This window comes from Hibiscus syriacus, unplaced genomic scaffold (assembly GCF_006381635.1).
Source record: "Hibiscus syriacus cultivar Baekdansim isolate YM2019G1 unplaced genomic scaffold, ASM638163v2 tig00110123_pilon, whole genome shotgun sequence".
NCBI lineage: Eukaryota > Viridiplantae > Streptophyta > Magnoliopsida > Malvales > Malvaceae > Hibiscus > Hibiscus syriacus.
In genome coordinates, this window is record NW_024062599.1 from 2,391,328 (window position 1) to 2,407,061 (window position 15,734).

Genomic DNA, 15,734 nt, shown 5'->3' on the forward strand with positions numbered 1-15,734 from the left:
GCTCAGTGAGGGTTTAGAGGAATAAAATCAAAAAAATTAATGGCACAAATTGTGTACCTGGTCTAGTTATGAGTAAGTTAGACTATTGCAGCTCCCTTGGATATTCCTTATGCTCCTCATCGTTTTCTTCATGAAGCTTCAAGTAATTATCAGTGATAAAAAAATTGTTGCGACAAAATGTTTTAGCTTTTTCTTCCATCATAAATTCCACGTCTTGAAGTGTTTGATACTGCCCAGATTCACCAACATATTCAAGAGTGTTGAACACATTGATAGTTACCCTTTGGTCTGCCACTCTACTGGTGGGAGTTTATCTTTTATTGTGGCAATATTTTGCATGTCTTTATTGGTTGCACTCTTCGAACACTTATCCTTGTTCTCCATCAAATTTGATTATTCTTGTATCTCTAAATCTTCATGCACAATCTCATGACTGGGTTCTCTGAGTGTCTCCCCCAAGCTTAGCATCTTTATAGATCTAGGTGTCACTCCTTAAGGTGAATACACTAAATTTCTCCTTGCCATGAGCCTTAGTGACATCAATACCGCTAGGTAAATTGCATTGTAGGCATACATGTAATGTTGTAGCAATTTGACCCACTTGAGTTTCCAAGTGTCTCAAAGATAAATTATGAATTTGCAATAATGTTACTCATCTCTAAACATATGTAGCATTGTCTTACAATAGAGCCTTTTTAGTCACTATAAAGTCTTGGAGAGTAGCTTCTAAAGAGTTTATGTTCGATGAATATGCTGACCCCTAGTTGGTATTTTTCCATGACATATTTTATTGAAAACCTGGGGGTTCAGTCATGTTACTCCAGTTGAAGTTCTCTATGTAGTTGCTAGACTCCTGGTTTTTAAGGCACTCACTAACATAATGATTTCCATTGCAAAATACACAATAAGAGCTTGCAACCTTGATTTCATTCACCTTACTTGGGTGTTAGTGATTTTTCAACATGTTTGTGATAGCCGAAAGTTGCGCTGGAACTGAGTCTTTAGAATCCAACTCGAATATCCCTTGAGTTTTGCTCCCCTTCTAGTCTCGAAGAAGTGAACTGATAATCGTTGTTTGTTATCCTATCAAGGATATCAAAGGCTTCTTCAAGTTACTTCTATAGCAAATTACCATTTTCTGAAGCATCCAACATCACTCTCGTTAGAGCATTTACACCATGGTAGAACATGAAAACTTGCGTCCTATCATGGAATCCGTGATCCGTACACTTGCATCGGAGCCCCTTGTATATATACCAACACTCATACATCGATTCTTCATCAGCTTTACGAAAGGAAGCAATTTCATTCCTTAGTTGAGTGTTCATATTGAGTGGATTATACTGCAAAATTTTTTTTTGCATAGGTCTATCCATGATTTTATTGAGCCAGATGAACTCCTCTAAGCCATGCCCTTGGTCAATCTCTGAAGGAATATAGGAATAACTTTAATTTTAGCACATCTTCATGAACACCTTGCTGTTGAAATGAATTACAAACCTCTAAGAAGGCACGAATATGTTGCCTTGCATCCTATTGAGGTGTACCACCAAACTATTCAATCAAGTCCAACATGTCGAACATTACCAGTTTAAGCTCGAAGTGGGCTACCTGAATCTTAAGAGCTACAATACTAGGGTTGAGATCGTCAGAGATGGGAGCAAAATAATCTTAAATAACACGTAGACGAGCTACTACTCCATCACTGAGATTTATTACCGTAATTTTATCTGCATGATCTGTAACTTGGTTTTGAACTCCGTACATGGTTTTTTATAGGTCATGCAATAGCACAACACCTAAAAATGAAAACAAAAATAACAAGTAAAACTATATAAAAAGAAGAAGAAAAAATAGTGCGAAAACTAAACTTAAAAGCACCAATTGTCAGTCCACGTCAATGACGCCAAAAACTCGTTGAGTGTGTAATGTACTATGCAATGGAACACAAAACTATGCTAGTATAAACAATCGAACAAGTAATATAGTGATGACTGATTTTGTCTACCCATGGATTTGAAGGACTTCAAGTTAGGTTTATGCACTAAATTATAACTAATAATATTTAGAATGGTATGAAAAAGTGGATGTAAATGTTGTGGCAAAGTATTAAAGTGTGTGGTGAAAAGATGTGACAAACAATAAAGAATGTTGTGGCAAATAAGTAAAGAATGTTATAGTAAAATAAAGTTGAGCACTAGAGTATAAAATAAGCTGACTTGAAAACCTCTCACAAACAAGCTACATTAGGGATAAATGGTTGGGTTTATTAGGGGATCATGTGCTTTGTCTCTAGAATGGTTCACCTCTTCCATGCATACGTTGCTCTATAGGATTTACTAAAGTGTCCCTAGGCTATCTCTATTAAGGAACCTGATAATGAAAATACTACGGAAATACTTCTCAGAGTGAGCTAGAGCATAATATTATCGACCAAGTCCTACCCCTTTTAGTCGGTCAAACCCTTTCCTTATCTTTAAGGCAGATTAAAACCTTGCTTCCCAACTTAGCTCCATTGCTCACGTTGATCTAGCCTAAATCTCTCGATATTAGGTATTAAAAATGGCTAACTCTCGAAAGCTTTTATAATTCTAAGTAAATAAATACAATTAGCAAAGCAAGTATATAACAAGAAAATATGAAATCATTCATTTCAAGAAACACATAATCATCCAAAGTAACTCATATCAAATAAGTTAGTTCATGGTGTGGTACAAATCATCCACAAGAATAACTTGTTCCATTACAAACCCACAAAAGAAATAAAATGAAAGCACAAGGGAAGAGGAAACTCCCAAAACAGTGAGCTTCCTTGAACCACCTTAACAAGCTAGCTTCTCTCAAAGACCTAGATTGCTATCCCCTTGAAGCTTGTCTATAGAGGACACCATGAAAGGAAGAAAAAAAAGAAAAAATGAAAACTATTAGTGAAGCCTCCTTTACTCTCTTTCTTATCTCACCCTTCCAAAAGCTTTCTTCATTTAAGGTGTCCTTAGCTATTTATACTATGGAATTTCTTAGGGTTTTGTGCTAAAATTCCCATTTTACCATATGTATCATCCCTTTAATGTGAAGGGAATGCTAGGTTGGCATGTGGTCTTCATAAGGACAGCTGGGTAGGACATTCACGTGCAAACATAGAAAGATGACAGTTCTTATAAAAATATCTTCATCATTTTTATCATTTTCTGCCCAGAAAGATACAGAATTTTACCGAGTCTCTTTATACAGAATGATGCATCAAAAAACTATTTTTCTTTTAGCCTTCTTCACCTGTACATCATCACAAGAGCACAAACTTTCCCATCAAGAAGCCTCAGTTTTCAAAATAAAATGCTACAACAAAGCAACACAACCATATGCAACTATATCAGCCTAAATGCAACTATATGCAATGAAATGGGCTTTTAGATAACCAATAACCAAAGTAAAAAGGCACAAAATATATCTTTTATGGTGTTATCAGTGACCCTTTCTGATCGAGATCCTGCCTAAAGTCCACCAAAAACTGAATTAACCTAATATTAAGCTGGTTTAGACCCAAATCATTTTGATTTGAGCTGATAGTAATCCGAACTAAAATTAACCCAATCCAATCCAAACCTAAACTAAATCTGATTTCAAATCAACCAGAAAATGACATGAATTGAATTGACCCAGACCCGACTTGATTCGAGTTAAACAATTAAATTAACTTAACATAACCTATATTTGATTTGAACTAACTTGTAACATCGTCAAAACGATACGACTAACCCGATGTGATCGAAGGTGTCACATTAGGGCTACCGAAGCGACCCACTCTGAAAGTCCAAGGAAAATGAAACTTAAAAAACTATCGTAAAATAATCTTTGTTTGTGTGTGTGTATATATATATATATATAACTTTAGACATCTTCCTGACATTAAAACATAATTCAATAATAAAAGCGTAAAATAAGTTTCAGACTCTAATATCAAATCAATTGTAACCTACATGCCCCCTAATTACATGCATCGTACTACACAAGCAACGTTGGAGGAACTCCTAAAATTGATGTCAATAAAAGCACATAATCATTTCCTTTAACCTGAAATGATAAGTAATAGAATGAGCTTTGGGAAAGCTTAGTAATACATAATTATCAAATGATGCTAAAGGAAAAACATATATAAGTAATACATGAAAATTCTTTAGTGATGTTGGTATCTATAAGCTCCAGAAAAGAGTTGGAATTTTATTAATTAATCCTCAGAATAACAGTCGGGAAGTATATATATTGGAAAAGTCAGACAGAGAAAAATCTCATAGATTGAGTTGAAGAGTTTATTGTGTTCCATCAGTGGAGAGAAGAATGTACATATAATTCCATATTGTAATAATTTATTTCAGTAAAATTGACTTTTAAAGAGACATTAGAATTTTAGTTGAAAATATGTGACTGCCCTGTATCCCGAACACCAGAAAGTGTAGGTTCCCCTTAATGATACACCTATATGTACAACCGGTAAGGACCTTATACTTATAACATAAGGGCATGCTGTAAGGACTTAGCATGTGCACAAAGTTAAGGAGCCTCAGTAAAGGCTTACCCTGTGCATAAAGCAAGTGAGCCTTTGGTGAGGAATTACCCTGTGCACGAAGTAAAGGAGCCTACTGTAAGGACTTACCCTATGCACACAAAAAAAGCCTACGGTAAGGTTCTACAAGTCGTAAACTAATCTTGTGACACTTCCTCCAATAATAACCAACCCAGAACAACAAAATGGTAATGCCAGAAAATCATGATTCATATGTATTTTGTATCAGACAATAGAAGTTAGAGATTGTGTTTTATTTCAAACAACAGAGTCATACGTTTAAAATCAGAGAAAATAATATATTTTTTATAAATTAGAGAAAATAACCAAATAAGCATGGAATACACTAGAAGGCCCAATTTATTCTCAGAAGTACTTGATAATTATAATAAAATGGGAGGCAAAACTTTAGATAGACTTTGAATTGATTTTATGAATGAGATCTCTATTAAAGGGCTCGAACTCTAACAGATCAAATCGAACATTCGATAGTTGAAAAATCAGGACCATTTAGGATTCAGATACGTCATAAGAGTATTTAGAATTTGTGTCATCAGGGTTATTCAAGATTTTAGATATCTCATAAAAGATTCTAATATTCAGACATGTAGGGGTATTTTAGTCACTTTATTTCTCGAAGAAAATTTAGTAAAATGACTTAATAAATATCGACGGTAATTTATAATATTCGTGATTTCCAATGAATTAATCGTCTCCCATGTCCAATCGAACTGCATAGGTCTCATTACGATGGTATTTACCAAGATCTTTAACAGGAACACTAAATGGATATCGATTCTTTAATACCGATTACATTATGAAGTTGAACAATTCACTTTTAGAAATCTTCCTTAAACGAATCCCAAGGAGATGCAAACTTTATTTATATGATATCTATCTGTATTCTTGTAGTGTAAGAGTATTAGAAAAGGTCGACATAATCAGGTTATACTCCATAATCCTAATGAACTTTATAGTATTTTAAGCTTTACCAGTATTTTTAGAGCTTATCCAAAGACATTCACTTAATCCAAGTCATGAGGGTATTTATGTTATTCCAAAACTCGAGAGAATTTCAGTCATTTAAAGCTCAAGGTATTTTGGTCATTTTAAAGATCAAGGGGGTAACTCGATAATTTTTGATAAATTCAGTTATTAGGAGTGCGTTCGGTAAAATAGTTTCAAGAGTTACTTAGAAAATAGAAATTTAGATCATACCTTTTTGGAGGTTAAAAAGCCACTATCAGAAATTTTTAAGACAAATCAGGAGTTTAACAAGAAAATCGGTGGCCCTATCGAATCAAATCTTAATTCTTAAGTTAATTCTACCATTATAGGAAATCCACATCTTTTTTAAACCTTAAGGGTATTTTCATCATTTCTCATCTAACTATTTACAGTATAAAAACTCTTATGAGGAAAAATCAGAATGTACTGTTCATAGTCTAACTGTAATCAACTTAAAATTTATACTGGTCCTCTAGTTCCTTATATGGGTCATTCGAGTCTTAATCAGTTCACTAACATTATACCAAAATTAGAGTAAGTTCAGATTATCCAACCATAAGATCTACCCAACTCATATCTATTCAAGCACTGACCAATTATCAATATGTACCATAAAGCATCATAGGGTAGTAAATTATTACCTCGATTTCCAAGCTACATAGATCGCCATTTAACACCACTCGATCCCTCTTGAACTTAAATTCGACGTTCCATAATATATCGAATACACGATAAAAAGAATTCCATCAGAAATAGAGCTTAAACGCGAAAATTGGATTGAATTAGAAAATAAAATGCCAAAAAATAGCTTATTGGGTTCAAAATTGGCAAAATATACCACAAAATCGAACTCAAGACATTGAAAGATAAGTGGTCCCGAAAAAAATTCAACAGTCGATCAACGATTGGTCAACAAAAGCTTGACTTGGTTCGACTCGAACAGACCGGTTTAGACCCCCTAGGCGGAAGACGAAGCCCACGTGAAGGGGACGACACGTAGGGTGCATGTGACGACTTACAGTGGTCGACAATCACCAATTTTCTAGAATTTAATTTTAAGGGATTTTGAGTCACTTACCGGTGCTTTTTCAGGACGAAGAACGACATAGAAGCCAAAACACGAATAATCAAAACTTCATTCTTTTCACCCCTCATCACGCCGGTGACGATCAAGATTTCCCCCGAATTTAACCAAAATTTCAATAGCAGAATTATTTGTAGGAACAATTTAGCCCCTAAATTGGGGTGTGACATAACCTGACATGATCCGACTTGAAACCTGAATGATTACCTGATTTCACATCCCTACCAAAAAAAATTAAATTTAGGAGTCGATTACGTGTTGAGAAAGTAAAAATACTCACACGACTCTCAAAATTGGTACCTTGTTAAATAGGTGTTGCATTAGTTTTTGAAAGTTGTGAATTCAAATTTAAATCTAAAACGTGATCCCTTGAAATTAAAATATGAATGATTTGATAAATAAAGTGAGCTTGGTCCAATGAACCCAAGAACTCGAACTAATTGATTTATATATAGCTTGGGTCAACACAAGAAAGTTTACTTGGAAATTTAGGTCGTTATATGATGGTTGACCGACAAAGATGGTCGGAGGAAGGGTAGATGATTTTTTGTAGGGACCAAATTGATTGCAAACTAAAGTTTGATGCCTAAAATTGAAGCGTTCTAAAGTTTATTGATACAATTGATATACAAACTGAAATGCACTGGAAAGAAACAAACGCATTATGAATCATTAACAATTTAATGATCGGTCCAGTGCCCTAACTGAACATGAAACAAAAATTTAATACTAAAATTAAAATAATTTAAAGTTTAGTGATAAAATGATACACAACCTAAAATTCATAAACAATGTAGTTTACCCTTAAAAGAAATTAAATACTGATCATCCCAGTCAGGGCCGGCCCAATACATGTGCCAGATGGGCGACGACCCAGGGTAACATGTAAGGGCATCAGTAGAATTGATACGCACTCAGCCATTGATGACAACTGTAGAAAATGGACGACTTTTGTAATCCTCACCTCCTTTCTGTAGGTTATTCCCAGCATGTAGGGGCAACGAGTGCCACGGCCACAACACCTCTCTCGCCGTCCTCCGTACCCACCGCAAGCTTGGCCTCGGCACTAAGCTCATGATCACTGCCCAAGCCGCCATGGAACAGGTATTTCCATTTATTTATTTTTCTTTTCATTTTCCTTTTTAGTCATTTATCTGCTCATATATGGACTGTAGTACTTTTAAATTAGTTAGTTATTAGTTTTTGCTTGATTATATTTTGGATTCGAAGGGAAAAGAATATTTTAAGTGAAGTACAACTTGAAATTCCAATCTTTGCTTTACAAAATACTGAATAGTTTTACTTTTATATAGAATGCTTATGTTAGAGTTACTTTTACTTTTATTGATTCTATATTTAGCAATTCTTGAACAGTTTAATTGCAAAATCAATCGGCAATGAAGAAAAGGCATTTGTATTCTTCAATACTAATATGCGAAGTGATGCAGGCGTTTGGAGCAGAGTATGTCTCGCTCTATGTGAGAAAGAGTAACAGGGAAACATTTAATCTGTATACTCAGACGTTGGGTTATAAGATACATGATGTGGAGGGAAATATTATGCTGATGGGGAGGATGCATACGACATGCGGAAGCAGTTAAAAGGTAAGAGTAGTCATCATCAAAGCCATCAAAATCACCACCACCACCACCATGATGGTGGTGGATTTTGTTCGGGTGATGCAAGAAGCGCAGAAACAAATAATACGAGAAGAGATTCTAAATCAAAATCAAAAGCTCGCACAGAATCCGGTTCAAAAGTTGGATGATTACTTGGAGGTAAACATAAGTATCTGAAGAATTATAAGTGGCGTTGGTTTATATTCTCTAGGCTACTGTTTCTTGCTCATGATATTTTCAGCTTGTTTATTGAAGTAATAATCTGACTGTAGATTTCGAAACTTGTTGGTTTCCTACATGAGATATTGTATGATCCCAGCTAAATGCAATGGTTTCTTTACTATCTCATTTGCAATGCTTCTTTGTTTCAATTCTAGTAAGATGTCTTCATTGTGTCACTTTCTGCATTCATGGTTTATGATATGTTGACGTCTCGACTTCCTGTACTCCCTTTGTAATCTATGCTTGTTCAGATCCTTTTTCTTGCAGTTTTCTTTCAAAGTTTTACCTTGTTCATGCAACATAACTTCCCGTCATTGTTTGGGGCCCAAACGAAGTGTTAGTTGGCAGTCTGTTATTGTGTAGCAAAGTGATATTTTGTTGGCAATCTTCCAGTCCTATTGGTATTTGTATCATGCCATTGCTAATATGATGTAAGCTGCCTTGATCGAACATTCTTGACCTGGGGAGAGTAGTGGAAATGGATATGTTTGTAAGACAAGCACAAACAAGACAGGCAGTGGCTGCAAAGTCAGAGGCAATGATCCTGCTGGTCGAGTTTCAATGGACATTTTCCCATAATATATACTACTAAATAATTTGGTTGGATTTCAAACTTCATAGAAAATGTATAAATTTTCAAGCATAAAACATGATCTGGGAAAAACCTACATAAATTACATTTGTCTATTATACGGTACAAATATAGGGGCATAAAATTATTATCTCGCCCAGGACATTAAAACTCATTGGACCTGCCCTGATCCCGGTGGTAGGCTTGCTAATATCAACCTTGTGAGCTACTTTACCTAGTCTTTCTTATCCCTTTACCCTTATATAATGAATGATCTCAAAAGCAACTAGAATATTATGGGTTATCAAGAAGCACATGTAACACATGTACTAAAGTTAGCTAGTAAAGTAACGGAAATTTATTATATCTTTCATTACTTTTCATTTAATGCTTTCTATTTACTTGGCAAAAAAAGTCAACATGTTTAGTAATTAAAATTTTTCATTTAATTTACTTTTTCTCTAAATTATTTCTTTTATCAATAATTAATTTTTGATATATTTTTAACTATAATTCGATTCCGTCAACCTTATTTTTTTCTTATGTTGAATTTAGATTTTTTTTTAAATTTTATTATAATAAAAATAGAATTAGTTTATATTTTTTAAAATATTATGTGGTAAATTTTCAAAAAGAATTCATAAATATTTATAAAATAATTAATTTTTGATTAAATAAGACGTAATTAATAATTTTTATATAGTTTGATAAGTTTTTTTTATTATTTTAACTATATTAATTTTCTATTTTATAAAATAGAATTAATTATAAAATAAATAAAAAATTTAATTTAATTCATTTTAAGTCATCACGATTTTAAAAAATATGAATCAAAATCTTCTAAACACTATGACTTGAATCAATTTTTGTTGCTCAACCTTATAAAAACTTTATTGACCCATAATCTATCCAAACCCTATAACATTTTCTAATGAACTATAAACTATCCAAAAAAAGTATTTGATTTTCAAAAGGTATAATGTCAAAAAAGCTCCTTAACCATTGATTAAATAGTCATTTTGACCTTATTCTTTTTATTGGATCATTTTGGCCCTCTACATTTCATTTTGAGGCAAAAAATACCCCTAAATAGAAGAAAATTGTTAGTTGAAAAATAATTAACTCTTTAAAATAGAGACAGTAATACCCCAAACATCGGGTCAGTGACTGAAATGTAAGAATTTAAAATTTGGTGGTTTAAATTGAACAACTTGAAAAGTTCAAGGACTAATTTTGGGAATTTTTATCTAGGACTTAGTATCAAAGATTAAATAGTGGAAGGGAATTATGGACTTTTAGCATGAAATGAATTTAAAATTTATTTTTAATAGTTATATAACATGTAGGATATTAGGAAAAGGGGAAAAAAGTCTGGAAACTCTCCTCTTCTCTTCTTCCCATCGTGAACACCATGGCTAAGGTAAGTGATTTTAAAGTTGATTGTTTCTTTCGTTTTTGAATTGGTTTTTAGTCCTTGAGTGATATAAAAAGCTTGAAGAAGCTTAAAGATAACTAAAATCATGGAATTAATGAGTTATTAGTAAATTAGTAAAATGAGTTTTTAAGAGAATCGATTAAAATTGATTGTATTTTGATTTCTAAAGGTATATTTGACTTGTCAAGGGTTTATATAAGATGTTAGAAGTGTTAGAAAGGATTAAGAACATGTTTGAAGATTGGGTATGATTTTTAGATTCAAGTGTTCTATGGAGAATTTTGGATGATAAAGGGAATTTAAGTGTTATAAGTTGGTTGTGATAAGTGATATTGAGTTTAAGGATTTAAATGGGGTTAAAAGTATGAGATTTAGGTGAGTATTGGGTAAATTTTGAAATGAAATAAGGGAAATATGGGTAAGGGTATCGGTGCTGGAAGAACAATATCGATACTATAAGGTTAAATTGAAGGAAAGAGTATAAATCCAATGAACAATATCGATACTGATTGGAGTAGTATCGATACTGATGTGGAGGTATCGATACCAAGAGTAAGGTATCAATATTGTAATTGAAAATGAATTCCAGAATGCCAAAATATTATCGGTACTTAAGTAGGTATCAGTACCATATAAGAGAAGTATTGGTACTGTGGGTAGAATATCGATACTATTCAGTCTGAAATGTTAAATTAGGTGTTTCATTTCGTTGAACTAAAAGTTAATTGGTTAGATGTTCATTGAGCTTCAATATTCATATTGGTCATGCAATGTGTAGATTCGATCGAAAGCAATTGCTAAGTCAAGGAACGTATAAAGTTGTGGAGTTAAAGTGAAAAAGAATTCTTAGGGTTTACGTGAGGCAAATGTGAGTGCTACTTACTTATTTTATATATGATTGAGGAACGACTTGCGATGAGCCAACCTGAAATGTTTTTGAATAAAAGAATTTGTATTATGTTATGAAACATGTTTTTACATTGATTTATTAAATGTTATTCTTATTATGATATTGGGTATGAATTACCCCAAACTATTTTATATGATAATTAAAATAATACTATATGGAACACTATGAGTATATTATGGGAATATATGATAAGTTAAGAAATGCTATATGAAATGCCATGAGTAAATTATTATATGTGAATATGATATATATAAAAATATGTTCTATGTGAAACCGTTTACGTGAAAATATTCTATGTGAAATGAAATATTATGAGAATAAGTTCTATGTGAAGAAATGATAAACTTGGATAATGCTACATGAAAATGTCTATGTGAATATGTGCTAAGTGATCGTAGTCTACGTGAGTAAAAGATACTTGAATAATAAATGTGAAATAATTATATGGAATAAGCCCAAAGTATATTTTATGAGAATTTGGAGTATATTTGGCATGCCAAGAGTCGTGGGTTCTACGCGGTCCTTCGGGACAAAACTATGTGGTCCTTCGAGACAATTCTACGTGGTCATTCGGACAAATTTCTACGCGGTACTTTGGGAAAAATGTACGTGGCACTTCGGTGCAAATTATATGAGCAGTGGTGACTGCATTTGTGCACAACCTAAATGTACTAACATACCTTGAGTTCTCAGTGGTATACGATGGGCTAAATAAACCTATGAATATGAATTAAACAAATTGATATATAATGAAATTTTTTGCTTATTAAGTAATCTTTGTCAATACGAATCGTTTTTGTTTCTATACTTTTAACTGCGAAGCTTGTCAATTCTTATTAAGCAATCTTTGTCAATACGAATCGTTTTTACATCTTATCATTGAAGTTAATCGTTTGCACTTATTTCCTATAAAATCTTTCCTTCCGAACCTTTCTAAATCATTGACCTTGAACAATTATCTATTAGGTCTTCATAATGGAAATGTCTAATCTGTAACCGAATTTATTCTGAATTCTCAGTAGAGACTTATACACTATTCATCCTTACTTTTTTGACCTAAAACATTTAACCCTAACTTTTTATTCTGAAATCAATTTTAAATCCAACATTTCTCAACTTCTCCCTTACACTCAGATGTTCCTGAACTTCATATCCTGTTTCATTTCGGGAGTCCTCGTAGTCTAACATCTACTAAGATATTATCACTTAACTAATTTAACAAAGACAAAATACTCATTATACTATCAGATCAAAGATTTTTGTTATTTTATTGGCATGTACAAACCAGACATTTTTTACAATCGGCCGGCTGGTCTATTTCGAAAACTTGACTCAACCTAAGCTTTGATAACAATAAATGTTATACCCGACTTGTATCCGACCAAGATACGACTCTGAGGTGTCACATTGACTTTTCAGATACTTTGACTCTTTTAAAATGCGTTAAAACTTGACAATAAAACAAAACTTAATAAAACATAGTTAGAATACATATCATAACATCTATGATTTATACATTTTTAGTACATGCCAACAATTTGTACAAAATCAAATCATATACTATTCAATTCACTCTGATCTGATATCCTTCAAAGATATGATGTCTTGCCCGAGCTTACTCTACTGACATCTCTGAACCTACATGTGAAAACAATCAAACGCTAAGTCTTTGACTTAGTGAGACATGATGAGTATAATAAAACCATAAAACATTTATTTAAACATTTCAGAGAGAAAATACTTAACACGAAAATCAATTAACTTTTCATATAAATAACATTGTCTTTTAGTCATTGTTCAATTCATAATTACTTTTACGTTTTATAACAACTACATATATAATTACCACTTTTCGTTCTATATCAATTTGTTTAATTCATATCCATTGGTTTATTTAGCCCATCATATACCACTGAGAACTCAAGGTATGTGAGTACATTGAGATTGTGCACAAATGCAGTCACCATTGCTCATATAATTTGTCCCGAATGACCACATAGTTTTGTCCCAAAGGACCGCGTAGAACCCTCGACTCTTGGAATGCCAACAATACCCCTAATTCTCATAAAATATACTTTGGGCTTATTCCATATCATTATTTCACATTTATTATTTAATTATCTTTTACTCACATATACTACGGTCACTTAGCACATATTCACATAGACATTTTCACGTAGCATTATCTAAGTTTATCATTTCTTCACATAGAACTTATTCTCATAGTATTTCATTTCACATAGAATATTTTCACGTAGAACGGTTTCACATAGAACATATTTTTATATATATCATATTCACATAAAATAATTTACTCATGACATTTCATATAGCATTTCTCGACTTATCATATATTCCCATAGAACATATACTCATAGTGTTCCATATAGTATTATTTCAATTATCATATAAAATAGTTTGGCGTAATTCATACCCAAGATCATAATAAGAATAACTTTTAATAAATCAATATAAAAAACATGTTTCATACCATAATACAAATTCTTTTATTGAAAAACATTTGAGGTTGGTTTATCGCAAGTCGTTCCTCAATCATATATAAAATAAGTAAGTAGCACTCACCTTTACCTCACTTAAGCCTAAGCAATTCTTTTTCACTTTAACTCCCCAACTTTATACATCACTTTACTTAGCAATTGCTTTCGATCGAATCTAAACATTGCATGACCAATATAAATATCGGAGCTCAATGAACATCTAACTAATTAACTTTTACTTCAACGAAATGAAACACCCAATTTAACATTTCAGACTGAATAGTATCGGTACTCTACCCATAGTACGATACTTCTCTTCTATGGTATCGATACCTACTTAAGTACCGATACCATTTTGGCATTTTATAATTCATTTTCAATTACAATATCAATACCTTACTCTTGGTATCGATACCTCCACATCAATGTCAATACTACTCTAATTAGTATTGATATTGTTCATCGGATTTATAATCTTTCCTTCAATTTAACCTTATAGTATCGGTACTGTTCTTCCAGTACCGATACCCTTACCCATATTTCACTTATTTTAATTTGAAATTTACTTAAAACTCACCTAAATTTCATACTTTTAACCCCATTTAAATCATTAAACTCAATATCACTTATCGCAACCAACTTATAACACTTAAATTCCCTTTATCATCCAAAAGTCTCTATAGAGCACTTGAATCTAAAAATCATACCCAATCTTAAAAAATGTTCTTAATCCTTTCTAACACTTCTAACATCTTATCTAAAGCCTTGACAAGTCAAATATAACTTTAGAAATCCAAATACAATCAATTTTAATCGATTCTCTTAAAAACTCACTTTACTAATTTACCAATAACTCATTAATTCCATGGTTTTTAGTTATCTTTAAGCTTCCTTAAATTTTTCTATCACCCAAGGACTAAAAACCAATTCAAAAATAAAAGAAACAATCAGCTTTAAAATCACTTTCCTTAGCCATGGTGTTCACGGTGGGAAGAAGAGAAGAGAAGAGTTTCTAGACTTTTCCTTTTTTTTCCCTTTTCCTAATATCCCACATGTTATATAACTCTTAAGAATTAATTTAAATTCATTTCATGCTAAAAGTTCATAATGCCCTTCCACTCTTTAATCTTTGATAACAAGTCCTAGATAAATATTCCCAAAATCAGTCCTTGAACTTGTTAAGTTATTCAATTTAAACCACCAAATTTTAAAACCTTACATTTCAGTTATTGACCCAATGTTTTGGGTATTACAGAGACATTTTTATCCTATATTGAAATTTTTGTGGGCAAAAATGCTCCAAAAAAGAATAAGGTCAAAGTAGTTACTTGATTAAACGTTAGGGGCCTTTTTTCCTTAGAATAAAACCTTGGGCCAAAATGATCATTTCGACTAACGCTATAGGTTAAATTTGATATCATGTACTTTTAAAAATTATTATACCTTCGAAGGTCATATCCGAAAACTACCAACCCTTCGTTAAACAAGACCTCCAAAAGTACTCCTACATTTATCAGAGCCTCCAAGGAATTCATGTTCTCCTATAAAAAGAAAAAGTACTATAATCTCTAAGCCAACCATATTGTTTTGATAGTTTATAGTGCATAAGTAAATATTATAGGGTTTGGATAGCTAATGATTCAATATTTTTTTTATAAAGTTGAGCAATAAAAATTGATTCAAACCCTATTATTTAGATGATTTCTTTGTTAATATTTTGGAAATCAAAATGAATATATATTATTTATTTCATAATTAATTTTATTATGATAATGTAACAAATATTTATATCTAAAATAATGAAAATTAATTATCATGTTATATAA

At 32.3% G+C, this 15,734-nt stretch overlaps 1 pseudogene; it reads left to right on the forward strand.

Moving 5' to 3' along the window:
- The first annotated feature begins 7,514 nt into the window (after positions 1 to 7,514).
- LOC120215562 lies at positions 7,515 to 8,421 on the forward strand (annotated as a pseudogene).
- The last annotated feature ends 7,313 nt before the right edge of the window (positions 8,422 to 15,734 follow it).